The sequence below is a fragment of the Pinus tabuliformis genome, chromosome Q, assembly GCF_031772625.1.
Source record: "Pinus tabuliformis cultivar Carrire ecotype Pingquan chromosome Q, CPIR1, whole genome shotgun sequence".
NCBI classification, from domain to species: Eukaryota; Viridiplantae; Streptophyta; class Pinopsida; order Pinales; family Pinaceae; genus Pinus; species Pinus tabuliformis.
In genome coordinates this window covers 558,301,358-558,312,529 of record NC_142296.1, presented here as the reverse complement: position 1 = coordinate 558,312,529, position 11,172 = coordinate 558,301,358, and positions in this window count along the sequence as shown.

Here is an 11,172-nt window from a genome sequence, read left to right as displayed (position 1 = left end):
CTATCTCCTCCTTCTAAGAGCATCTTCGATCCTATTCTCTTTCCCCTTGATGTACCTAATCTCAAAGTCAAACTCACCGATCATGGCCAACCATATAGCTTGTCTGGAATTCAAATTCGGTTGGTCAAATAAATATCTCAATCCACTATGATCGCTCATTAATACAAACCTCCTGCTAAGGAGATAGTGTCTCCACATATTCAATGCATGGATGATCATTTCCAATTCCAGATCATGTGTCATATAATTATGCTCATGCTCATTCAATTTCCGTGAATCATATCACACTACTTGTCCTTCCATCAATTAGGACTCCACCAAGTCCCCTCTTGCAAGCATCTATGCATACCACAAACTCTTTTTCCGGATCTATGATCTTTAACACTGGATAATTCATCAACAACTGCTTCAATTCCTCTACAGTGACGTAATAGGATATGCAATGTGAGAGAAGTTCATGATGAACCTCCTATAATAACCTTCTAGCCCCATAAATGATCTTACCTCGTCCACATTTCTAGGAGTTTCCCTCTTCATGATAGCCCTTGTCTTCTTTGGATCCACTACTATGCCTTCCTTAGAAACAACATGTCCCAAGTAATGTTCCTTTGTCTGAAATAAACTGCATTTGCTAAGCTTGGAATACAACTAATTCTCTCTCAGTAATCTCAACACTCTTGCTAAGTGCTTGACATGCTCTACCTTATTTTAAGAATATATGAAGATGTCATCAATGAATACAATAACAAACTTGTCCAAATAAGGATGCAATACACTATTCATCAAGAACATAAAGGTAGCTGGAGAATTATTCAAACCAAATGGAACTACAACAAACTCATAATAACCATACATGGCCCAGAAAGATGTCTTGTAAATGTCCTCTTCCTTGATGTGTACCTAATGATATCTAGATCTCATATTGATCTTTGAGAACATTGTTGTTCCCTTCCAATGATCAAACAAGTCATCAATCATCGACAATAGATACCTATTATTAATGGTTACCTTGTTCAACTCCGTATAATCAATGCATATCCTGAGAGTACCATCCTTCTTCCAAACAATATCAGTGCACCCCATGGTAATACACTTGGCCTAATGTATCCCTTTTCAAGCATTTCCTTCAACTGTAACTTCATCTCTACTAACTCTGGAGTGCTCATCCTATATGGTTCCTTTGATGTTGGTGTTGCCCCTGGTACCAACTCAATGGAAAAGTCCACTTCTATGTGAGGCAACAAATTTGAAATCTCTGTTGGAAACACATCCTAAAACTACTGTAAGACTAGGTACCTACTTAATACCTTCGCATCCTCAACATTCTTACATTTATCACCATAAATATGCACTCCAAATATCACACACCCTTTTACGCGACTGCACTTTGCCTGCATAGTTGTCACCATTCTAATTGATTTTTCCTTCTTCTTACCTTGCAAGATCCTCTTTTCTCCATAATCATCCAAATACTTAATACCTTTGTCATAACAATCCACCTTTTCCCTGTGAAGATACAACCAGTCCATACCCAAAAGCACACTATATGATCCCAATGGAAATGCATTCAAATGTGCTGAGGTAAGCATACCATTCAACTCGAATGCAAAAGATCTTACCTAGTGATACACTCTCTTCTTTGTACCTATATCCAAATGCACTAACCAGTATTTTGCATGCACTTCTTTATTCAAACCACACTTATCCACCAAGTCAGGACTAACATAACTATAATTAGATCCAAGGTTAATCAAAATGGAAACAACTTGATCACAAATCTTACCGTCCATCTCGATAACAATTTCCTTTTGATCTGCCTGCTTTTTATCCAACGCCACATAAATTTGTGGAATGCTATGCCCAACATCCCCAACTGTTTGCGCTTCTTTTGGATTGTAATCTGAGGCCTACCACCTTGATTTTGAGGATAATCCCTCTTAAGATGCTCTTGACCACATGTCCAACACTGCAACCGTTTTGTACCATCACCTTTATTCTATTGTCCCCCATGTTGTGACCCATGAAACTTCTTGTGAGGTGCAACATTTTCTCACCTGCATCCTAAGACCTTGTTCTTTTCGGCTACCATTTAGCATTAGCTTTATATTTCCCTTTCCAACCTTACTGAGATTATGTATTGCATTTGATTTCTCACAACAATGCTTAAATTTACCAATAACTTCCTTAAGCAACTGAAGCTAATAATACTCGATCTGATCTCTAAATGTTAATGGTAATCCACTGACAAATATCTGAACTTTGGCCTTCTCATCCTTAAGATACAATACATACCTCAATAACTCCAGGAACTTGGTCGTGTACTCCTCATCTTTCATCGATCCCATCTTTAGCTCATAAAAATCCTTGGCTTTGTTGTCGTAGTACTTTTCTATCAAGTACTTCTTCCTGAAAAGTCTCTTGAATTCATGCCAACTCAAGTCCTCTGTCCTGATGTCTCTAACCCACTTCACACCTTCCCACCAGATGTCTGCTTTCCCTTTGAGGCTGAAGATAACTATTCTGGCCTTCATATTCTTGGTGTATTCATGCAACTCAATGAATTTCTTCATTCCAAGTAACCACGCTTGTGAATCCTTCCAATTATTTAAATCTCCATCAATGTAGGTTGATTTTCTTTCTTTAACTCATCTGGAAAATATCCCCTGTCACCCCTTCTTTAAGGATGATAACAATGATGATCATAGTGTTGATTAGAACTAAAAATAGAATATAACTTGTGTCCATCACCTCTCCTATCCGGAGTATCCAAGAGAATTCCATCTTGGATCATGTCATCCCTATCTGACCTGTGCCTACCATGTGATATGTTGACATATGCCACATTAGTCTTGCGCTCCTACCCATGGTTGATCCGAAGCAATCCCTATCTTTCCAATTCTGACAAAATCTGAAGGATTACTACATTGACTTCTGCTTGTTTCTCCTATGCCTGAATTTTGCTGTCATTATTTTCCTTACAACTCCTTATTTCTGCATTCAAGCTTCTCAATGTGTCTTTTAAGTCAGAAGAATTCCCACCATCACGTTGCTCATATGACCCATAGGGAGAATCTCATGAACTGTAGTCTACCATCTTGCTAATCATATTTTATCTCTTTCCTACAAGTATACCATGTCAGCTAAAACCAAAACATAACATAATCAACATACCTCAATATAGTTTAGGGGAAGATATCTCATCTGCAAGATCAACCAGATTAGCATGATACATGTATAATCATAATCACATCATATATAACATTAGTTTAACCATTATCTAGTTATCAATGCCTAATCATACCAACCACATACCATGACCTCATGCATGGCAACTACAACCATATCAATGTGTGCATAACAACATATAAGCATTGACATGCATAACCAATGCATAATTGACATACACTCATGACGACCACATCCAACAACACTCCATCAACTTTGACAAGGTGACACCACTACAACCATGACCACCACCATGCATACACAACAAGTACATATACCACAAGCATGAAGAACAAATATGCAACTGACATGAATGCATGACCAACACACAATTCATCTAGTCCAAGGGGTGAACCATGCTATGATACCACTCTATAATTCCCTTGTTATGAAACCAACTCAAGAAAAGATAGAAAAGATAGATCAACGCCTTAGAATTCAGCCTCTTCGAGGGGGCAACCTCCTTTACATTACATAAATGAACAATTCTTGGATGATACAAATGAAAAAACCTCCTTTCTATATATAGGAGTCTAAGGAGTCACAATATAATCCAGCCGACCTAACAATAATAATATAAAGCCACAAAAATAACAATAGAGGGATTCTATGGGGCACAGAAATAACAATATGGGGGTAATAGGGGCACAACAATATAAATAAGGGGTATAACTACAATAGTAATGGGGTAATCACTAGTATTATAGGGACCCAACATGCCCCTCTCCTTCAAAAAAGTGTTGTCCTCAACGCTTGAGTAGTTATGGATACTTCTACATAAAATTCTCGTCCTCCCATGTGGAATATTCAGCGGATAAGTTCTTCCACTTGATAAGATACTCTGAAATTGATCGATTTCGTAGCTGTCGAGTTCTTGTTTCTGTGACTGCTTCTGGTTCCAATATAATTTTTCCTTCCTCGTCAAGTTCTGGCAATATTGTTTGAATTGGGAGCTTGTCACCTATAACCTTCTTAAAACATGAAACATGGAAAAATGGGTGCAATCGAGAAGCTGCAGGAAGTTCCAATTTGTATGCCATAGTACCAATCTTTTGCAACACCTTGTACGGACCATAATACTTTGGTGATAGTTTATTATCCTTCTTAGCTTGCTTTAGGGACATTTGCTTATATGGTTGTAGCCGTAGGAATACCCAATCACCTACATCAAAACTTCTTTCACTGCGATGTTGATCTGCCTGTTGTTTCATTCTATTTTGTGCCAACACGAGGTTATCCTTTAAGAGTTGGAGGACTTGTTGTTGATGTTCGATGTGATGTTCCACTGCCTGAACCTTAGAATTTTCTCTTAAATATGATGTGATGGATGGTGGTTGATACCCATAAAGTGCCATAAATGGGGTCATTTTTGTTGCTGTATGGAAGGAAGTGTTATACAACCATTCAGCCAGAGGCAACCATTTGACCCATTGTGTCTGTTTATCAGATACAAAGCAACGAAGATATCCTTCCAAACATTTGTTTACTATCTCAGTTTGCCCATTAGATTGAGGATGATAAGATGAGCTATGAGCTAACTGAGTACCAAGACAAGAAAATAATTCTGTCCAAAAATTTCCAGTGAAAATGGGATCTCTGTAACTTACAATAATCTTTGGGTTTCCATGTAACTTTTGAACTATTTCCATAAATGCAGTAGAAACTGTACTGGCTTTAAATGGATGTGACAATGCACAAAAGTGTGCAGACTTGGTAAGTCTGTCAACTACCACCATGATGACACTCTTTCCCTCAGACTTGGGTAAACCTGTGATAAAATCCATTGAAACCTCCTCCCAACGTTGGCTTGGAATGGATAAAGGTTGTAATAGACCTGGTGCCTTAATTGTTTCAAATTTATTTTGCTGGCAAACCAAACATTCCGCCACAAACTTTTGAATATTTGATTTAAGGCCATCCCAAAAAAATTCCTTCTTAACCCTGTGGTAAGTTTTTAAAAATCCTGAGTGCCCTCCTAAGGGAGAAGTGTGCAATTCCATAAGAATCTTTTGTTTTAGCTGGGAACTCTTACAGAGGTATAAGCGATCTTTGTACCATAATGAATCATTTTGCCAGCTAAATGTATCAGAAGTACTGGAATCTTGTTGTAGCTTTCGAATAAGTGCCCACACTTCTTCGTCATTCTTCCATTCCTCCCTTGCTTCGTTTATCCAATCTGGTTGGATAATAGAAATGGCACACAACAATGCTTCCACATCCTCATCCTTTCTTGAGAGTGCATCTGCCACCACATTTTGCTTCCCTTTTTTATAGATGATTTCAAAGTCATAACCCAACATCTTTGTGACCCACTTTTGTTGCTCTTCAGAGGATAATCTTTGTTCTAAAAAGTATTTAAGGCTATCATGATCCGTTTTTACCTTGAAGTGTCTTCCCATTAGGTAGGGTCGCCATTTCTTAAGTGCATGGAGTATTGCCAACATTTCCTTCTCATAAATAGCTTTGCTTAAAAACTTTCCCTTGATTGGACGACTTTCAAAAGCAATGGGTCTTTCATCTTGCATTAGAACAACACCAATTCCATTTCCTGAAGCATCACATTCCACAATAAAGGTTTTTGTGAAGTCCGGTGTAGCTAAGACCGGTGCTTGGCACATTGCCTCTTTAAGATGTTCAAAGGCCTTTGTTGCTTCCGGAGTCCATGAAAATGAATCTTTCTTCAATAATGTTGTTAGAGGTGCTGCTATTCTCCCATAATTCTTAACAAACTTGCGATAATACCCTGTCAACCCAAGAAATCCTTGCAGATGCTTTATGGATGTGGGATTTTCCATTCCTTAATGGCTTTAATTTTGCTAGGGTCTACCTTAACTCCTTCATGAGATACAATATGACCCAAATATTCCACCTCCTGGACTCCAAAGAAACATTTGGATCTTTTTGCATATAATTGTTTCTCCTCCAATAGTTGTAGCACCCCGTCAACATGTTCAACATGATCCTTCCAAGACTTGCTGTAGATTAATATATCATCAAAAAATACTAACACAAATTTTCTAAGGAATGGTTTGAAAATTGAATTCATCAAACCTTGAAATGTTGAAGGTGCATTGGTAAGGCCAAAAGGCATGACCAAAAATTCATAATGACCCTCATGAGTTCTAAATGCCGTTTTCGGAATGTCTTCAATCTTCATTCTAATTTGATGATATCCCGAACGAAGATCCAACTTGGTGAAGTAAATTGATCCATGCAATTCATCCAGTAATTCATCAATAACAGGAATGGGGAACTTATCTTTAATAGTGAGCTTGTTGAGCTCCCTATAATCCGGACACATGCGCCATGATCCATCCTTCTTGTGCACCAATACTACTGGAGCTGAGAAAGAACTTTGACTCGGTTGAATTATACCAGCCTCTAGCATTTCTGCAACCATACGTTCAATTTCACTTTTTTGGACATAGGGATATCTGTACAGCCTGATGTTTGGAGGAACACTTCCTGGAATCAGATGAATAGCATGATCATGATCACGCATAGGTGGGAGACCTTTTGGAGTCTCAAATACCTTGGAATGATTGTCCAGGACTTTTTGGAGATCTGGAGAAATAGATGATTCCAATGTGGAAACATCTAGCGAACATAATTGTGCAATTACACCTCTTTTCTCCTTTTTTAGAAGCTTTGTCATGCTATTAGAGCTGATTATCTTTCCTGGTTTCCCTGCAATACCCCTTAATTCAACTTCCTTTCCTTCCGTAGAAAATTTGATGAAAAGTTCTTGAAAATTAAAAGCTATTGTACCCAAGGATTGTAGCCATTGGACTCCTAGTACAACATCAGCACCTCCCATTGGAATGGAAAGCATTGGGCTAGTCAATACATATTCTCCCATGGATAGCTTGATATTATGGCACTTTCCAGAGCAATTTATTGTTCCTCCATTTGCAATCATCACTTGACACTCTGGTGCTGGATATAGGAAGCAATTCAATTCTTTTGCTACCCTACAATGAATAAAATTGTGGGTGCTTCCTGAATCAATCAACACTATTACCTTTTTCTTCTTGATTTGTCCTTCTATCTTGATGGTTTGAGGAGTGGTAATTCCCGCCAATGCATTACAAGATATGGTCGGATTTATTTGTTCTTCATCTAGGCTTTGTTCCTGGAGTATATCTTCTTCTTTTGACCTTTCTTGCTCCTTTTCTTCTTCCTCTTCACAATCTATGTAGAATAATTTCTTCTCAGCACACTTATGACCTTTAGTGTATTTGCTATCACAATTGTAACAAAGCCCTTTTGCTCTTTTTTCTTCCAATTGTTGTGGTGTCAACCTTATAGGTTGTGGAAGACTAGGGGCAACAACACTTCCGTCTTTATAGTTGTGAGTGGTATGCTTCGTGGTTGCCATAATTTTGCTTTCCATTTTTCTTGCTAACCTGAATGCCTTCTCTAATGAATCAGGTTCCCAAAGGCGAACATCATGTTGGATATTATCCTTTAAAGACCCTATGAACACATCAATCCTATGCTCCTCTGGAATATCTTTTACCCTTATGTTCAATTTTTGGAACTCCTCAATGTGCTCCATTACTGAACCCTTTTGTTTGAGACTTATCAATTGGCTAAAAAAAGTGTTGCTTTTTGTATCTTCATAATGTGCTATCAATTCTTCCGTAAAAATTGCCCAAGTGATAAATTGTTTACAAGAGCAAAGCCATTGATACCATACAAACTGATTTGGTTCTAAATATACAGTTGCCATACATACCTTTTGTGCGTTTTGCACATTATTGAGATCGAAGAATTGCTCCATCTGTAATATCCATGTGGCGGGATCCTTGCCATAAAACTTCCTCATATCGATTTTTGGAATATGGTGATTCTTCGATCCAACATTAGCGTCTATGGAATCATGATTAACATTTCTTTTGTTCTTATCATGAGTTTCCTTTACTACCTTTTCACCATTAGTGACCCTTTCTTGTAGCAAATTCTTCAATTCTTCCATGTCTGTCTTCAAATCTATCTTCAAATCATCCATCTTAGCTTCCATGCCCTTTATCTTAGATTCCACGCCATTTACCTTAGATTCCACGCCACTTATCTTAGCTTCTGTTAGCTTTTGTGAGCGTGACATTTGTTGCACTTGTTCTTGTAATTTTGATATATCATGTAGCATTTCTTCCTCTTCTTCATGAGTCATGCTAGAGCTTTCAGGTTCCTTACTAGGTGTTTGCATTTTCTTTCCTCGGGGCATCAGTTACCGATAAGAATGCTTTACTATGCCCTTTGAATTCCGTTAAACCAAGCTTACACAAAAATTTAAAAAAAAACTACACACCTTTTTTCACTTTATAGAAGCCTGATATTGAATCTGATGTATCTCTGTAATTTCGGATCATCCAGTTCTGAAATTTATACCTTTAGTAGCCTTCTGCGTCCTCTTTCCAATGCCACAAGTTTCAGCCAAATTGGATTCTCCAAGGTAGAGTTATGTGAAATCTCCCACAGTGACTTGCTTTTAGACTGGTTCAGCAGAGCGAACTTTTACGACGTGCCACGAGTCATTGTTTCAACCTTTGAATCTAAAACACATATAAAAGAAACTACAGTCTGTCCTCTTTCTGTAACTTCTTACGAAATTTCAATCCGATCCCCAGAGAAAAAGTTATGACGATTTTCCCCAGGTCACCTGTTTTGAATGTAATTCAGGAGTCTGCAAAAAGACCAACTTCCTCAGATCATATCTCCGCAAATATCGCACGAAAAGCTCTGAAATTCGGACCCAAGGTTCAGCGTGATTTCTTCTCAAATGGGTTTTTTTTGCGACTTCTGAAACGTCACAGAAAAAAAGTTATAGCAAAAATGCCACGATGACCTGTTTGGAGCAGCGAAACCCTAGAATCTAAAGCTCTGATACCAAATGTTATGAAACCAGCTCAAGAAAAGATAGAAAAGATAGATCAACGCCTTAGAATTCAGCCTCTTCGAGGGGGAAACCTCCTTTACATTACATAAATGAACAATTCTTGGATGATACAAATGAAAAAACCTCCTTTCTATATATAGGAGTCTAAGGAGTCACAATATAATCCAGCCGACCTAACAATAATAATATAAAGCCACAAAAATAACAATAGAGGGATTCTATGGGGCACAGAAATAACAATATGGGGGTAATAGGGGCACAAAAATATAAATAAGGGGTATAACTACAATAGTAATGGGGTAATCACTAGTATTATAGGGACCCAACATCCCTCCTCCCATATTTACCCAGCTTAATCTTTCCACTGGGGTAAACATGTGATGGGAGGCCACTATGATGTGATTCAACTGCCCATGTACAGTTATGATCTAGGTGGATATTGGTGGACATCCGCCAATTCCACTTGGAACCCCACCATTGTTTCTTTCAGTTTTTCAGTTTCCTTAATTGTAGCATAATTTACTATTTTTAGCAGTTTTTCAGGGCCTGAACTTCCAGAGCTGTTTTGAGGCCCTAAATGACGTTTTTGGGGAAAACTGGGAGCAACATGGGTCCATGTATTGATGTTTCACTTCCCAAATTTGTAGTTCTCCGATAGATCTTTCTAACGAGGTATTGTTTGCATCAAACGGAGATCGTATGCCAAAGTTACGACCCCGGGAATTTGATGTACCAATTTACCCAAAACGGGGCCCATAGTTTGGCGCTTCATCTCCTAGGGTTAGGTTTTTGAATGTTTAGGGTTTTCCATTGTTTCTCAACAATAAAAAAGCCTTCGAGCCTCATTATAAGACAGTTCAGAGCCATGTAGCCGCCACATCTCTTCTCAAAGATAAGCTACCATCGCCCTAGATAGTTTATTTCTATTTCTGTATGTAAGCATATTTCCGTATTTTACAATAATGAAATGAAGTATTATTTCTATTGCATCTTTGTATGTATGATTATATCTGTAATTCATTGCATTCTTGTTTAAATTTGGATTAGTGGTATCAGAGCGGTCTGCTCTTTCTCGATGTTTCTTTGCATGTCCCCAATGAGGTTAGGATCTAAGGAGTGAGGGCTTGAATTGGTTGAACCTTTGCAAGACCAGCCTCGCAAATCCCGATGACCTCCCATGGTAGATGAAAAGAAAGACGAGGGGGTAGGAGATCCTATCAAAATCTTGCTCGAAGAGGCCCTCGAGCGACAAAGGAACATGATGATGGAAAACTTTGCCTAGATCCTTTAGTGGCTACCTAGGGGCGACACATCTACTTCTAGCAGCTACTCTAGAAGTGACACACCCTTTAAGGTATAAGTTAACTTTGACATTCCCATATTTGAGGGTCAGATAGATGCAGACGCAGTAGATAAATGGTTAAATATACTAGAAGGGTATTTTTTTGTTCATGATTTTTCCGGCCGGGAAAAGATTACTTTTGCTCTTCTCAAAGCTGCCCCCCACGTCAAGGATTGGTGGGAAACCTATTGTGAGCAGAAGGATGAAAGTACAGCCTCACTGTTTTTAGCTGCACCCACTTAGAATTCATTCTAGGCTGCCATCAAGGAGCAATACTACCCTGTCGGAAGCTATGAGGATTAATACATAAAGTGGACCATGCTGCAGCAGGGAAGGGACCAAGATGTGTCGGAGTTTACCAATATTTTCCAAACCCTTCACACAAAGTTTGGTATCAAGGATTTAGAGCAGCATTTGGTACTCAAATACAGTGGCTACCTGCATTGGTACATCCAGGACGAAATAGAATTATTGAACATCTCCTCGCTCAGCACGACCTATTGATATGCTGTCAAGATCGAGAAAAAGTTTAAACAAAAGAAGCAAGACTTTGGTTCTGTGAATCCGAAGCAAGGGAAAGGTGCCCCCAAACTGTAGAACAAAGGACAAAGCCAAGGTGGGGTGGCCCAAGACAACCCACCAAATCTACAAGCAAAGAACAACACTACGAAGCCGAAAAAGGAGACTGGAAAGTGGTGTGAGTTCC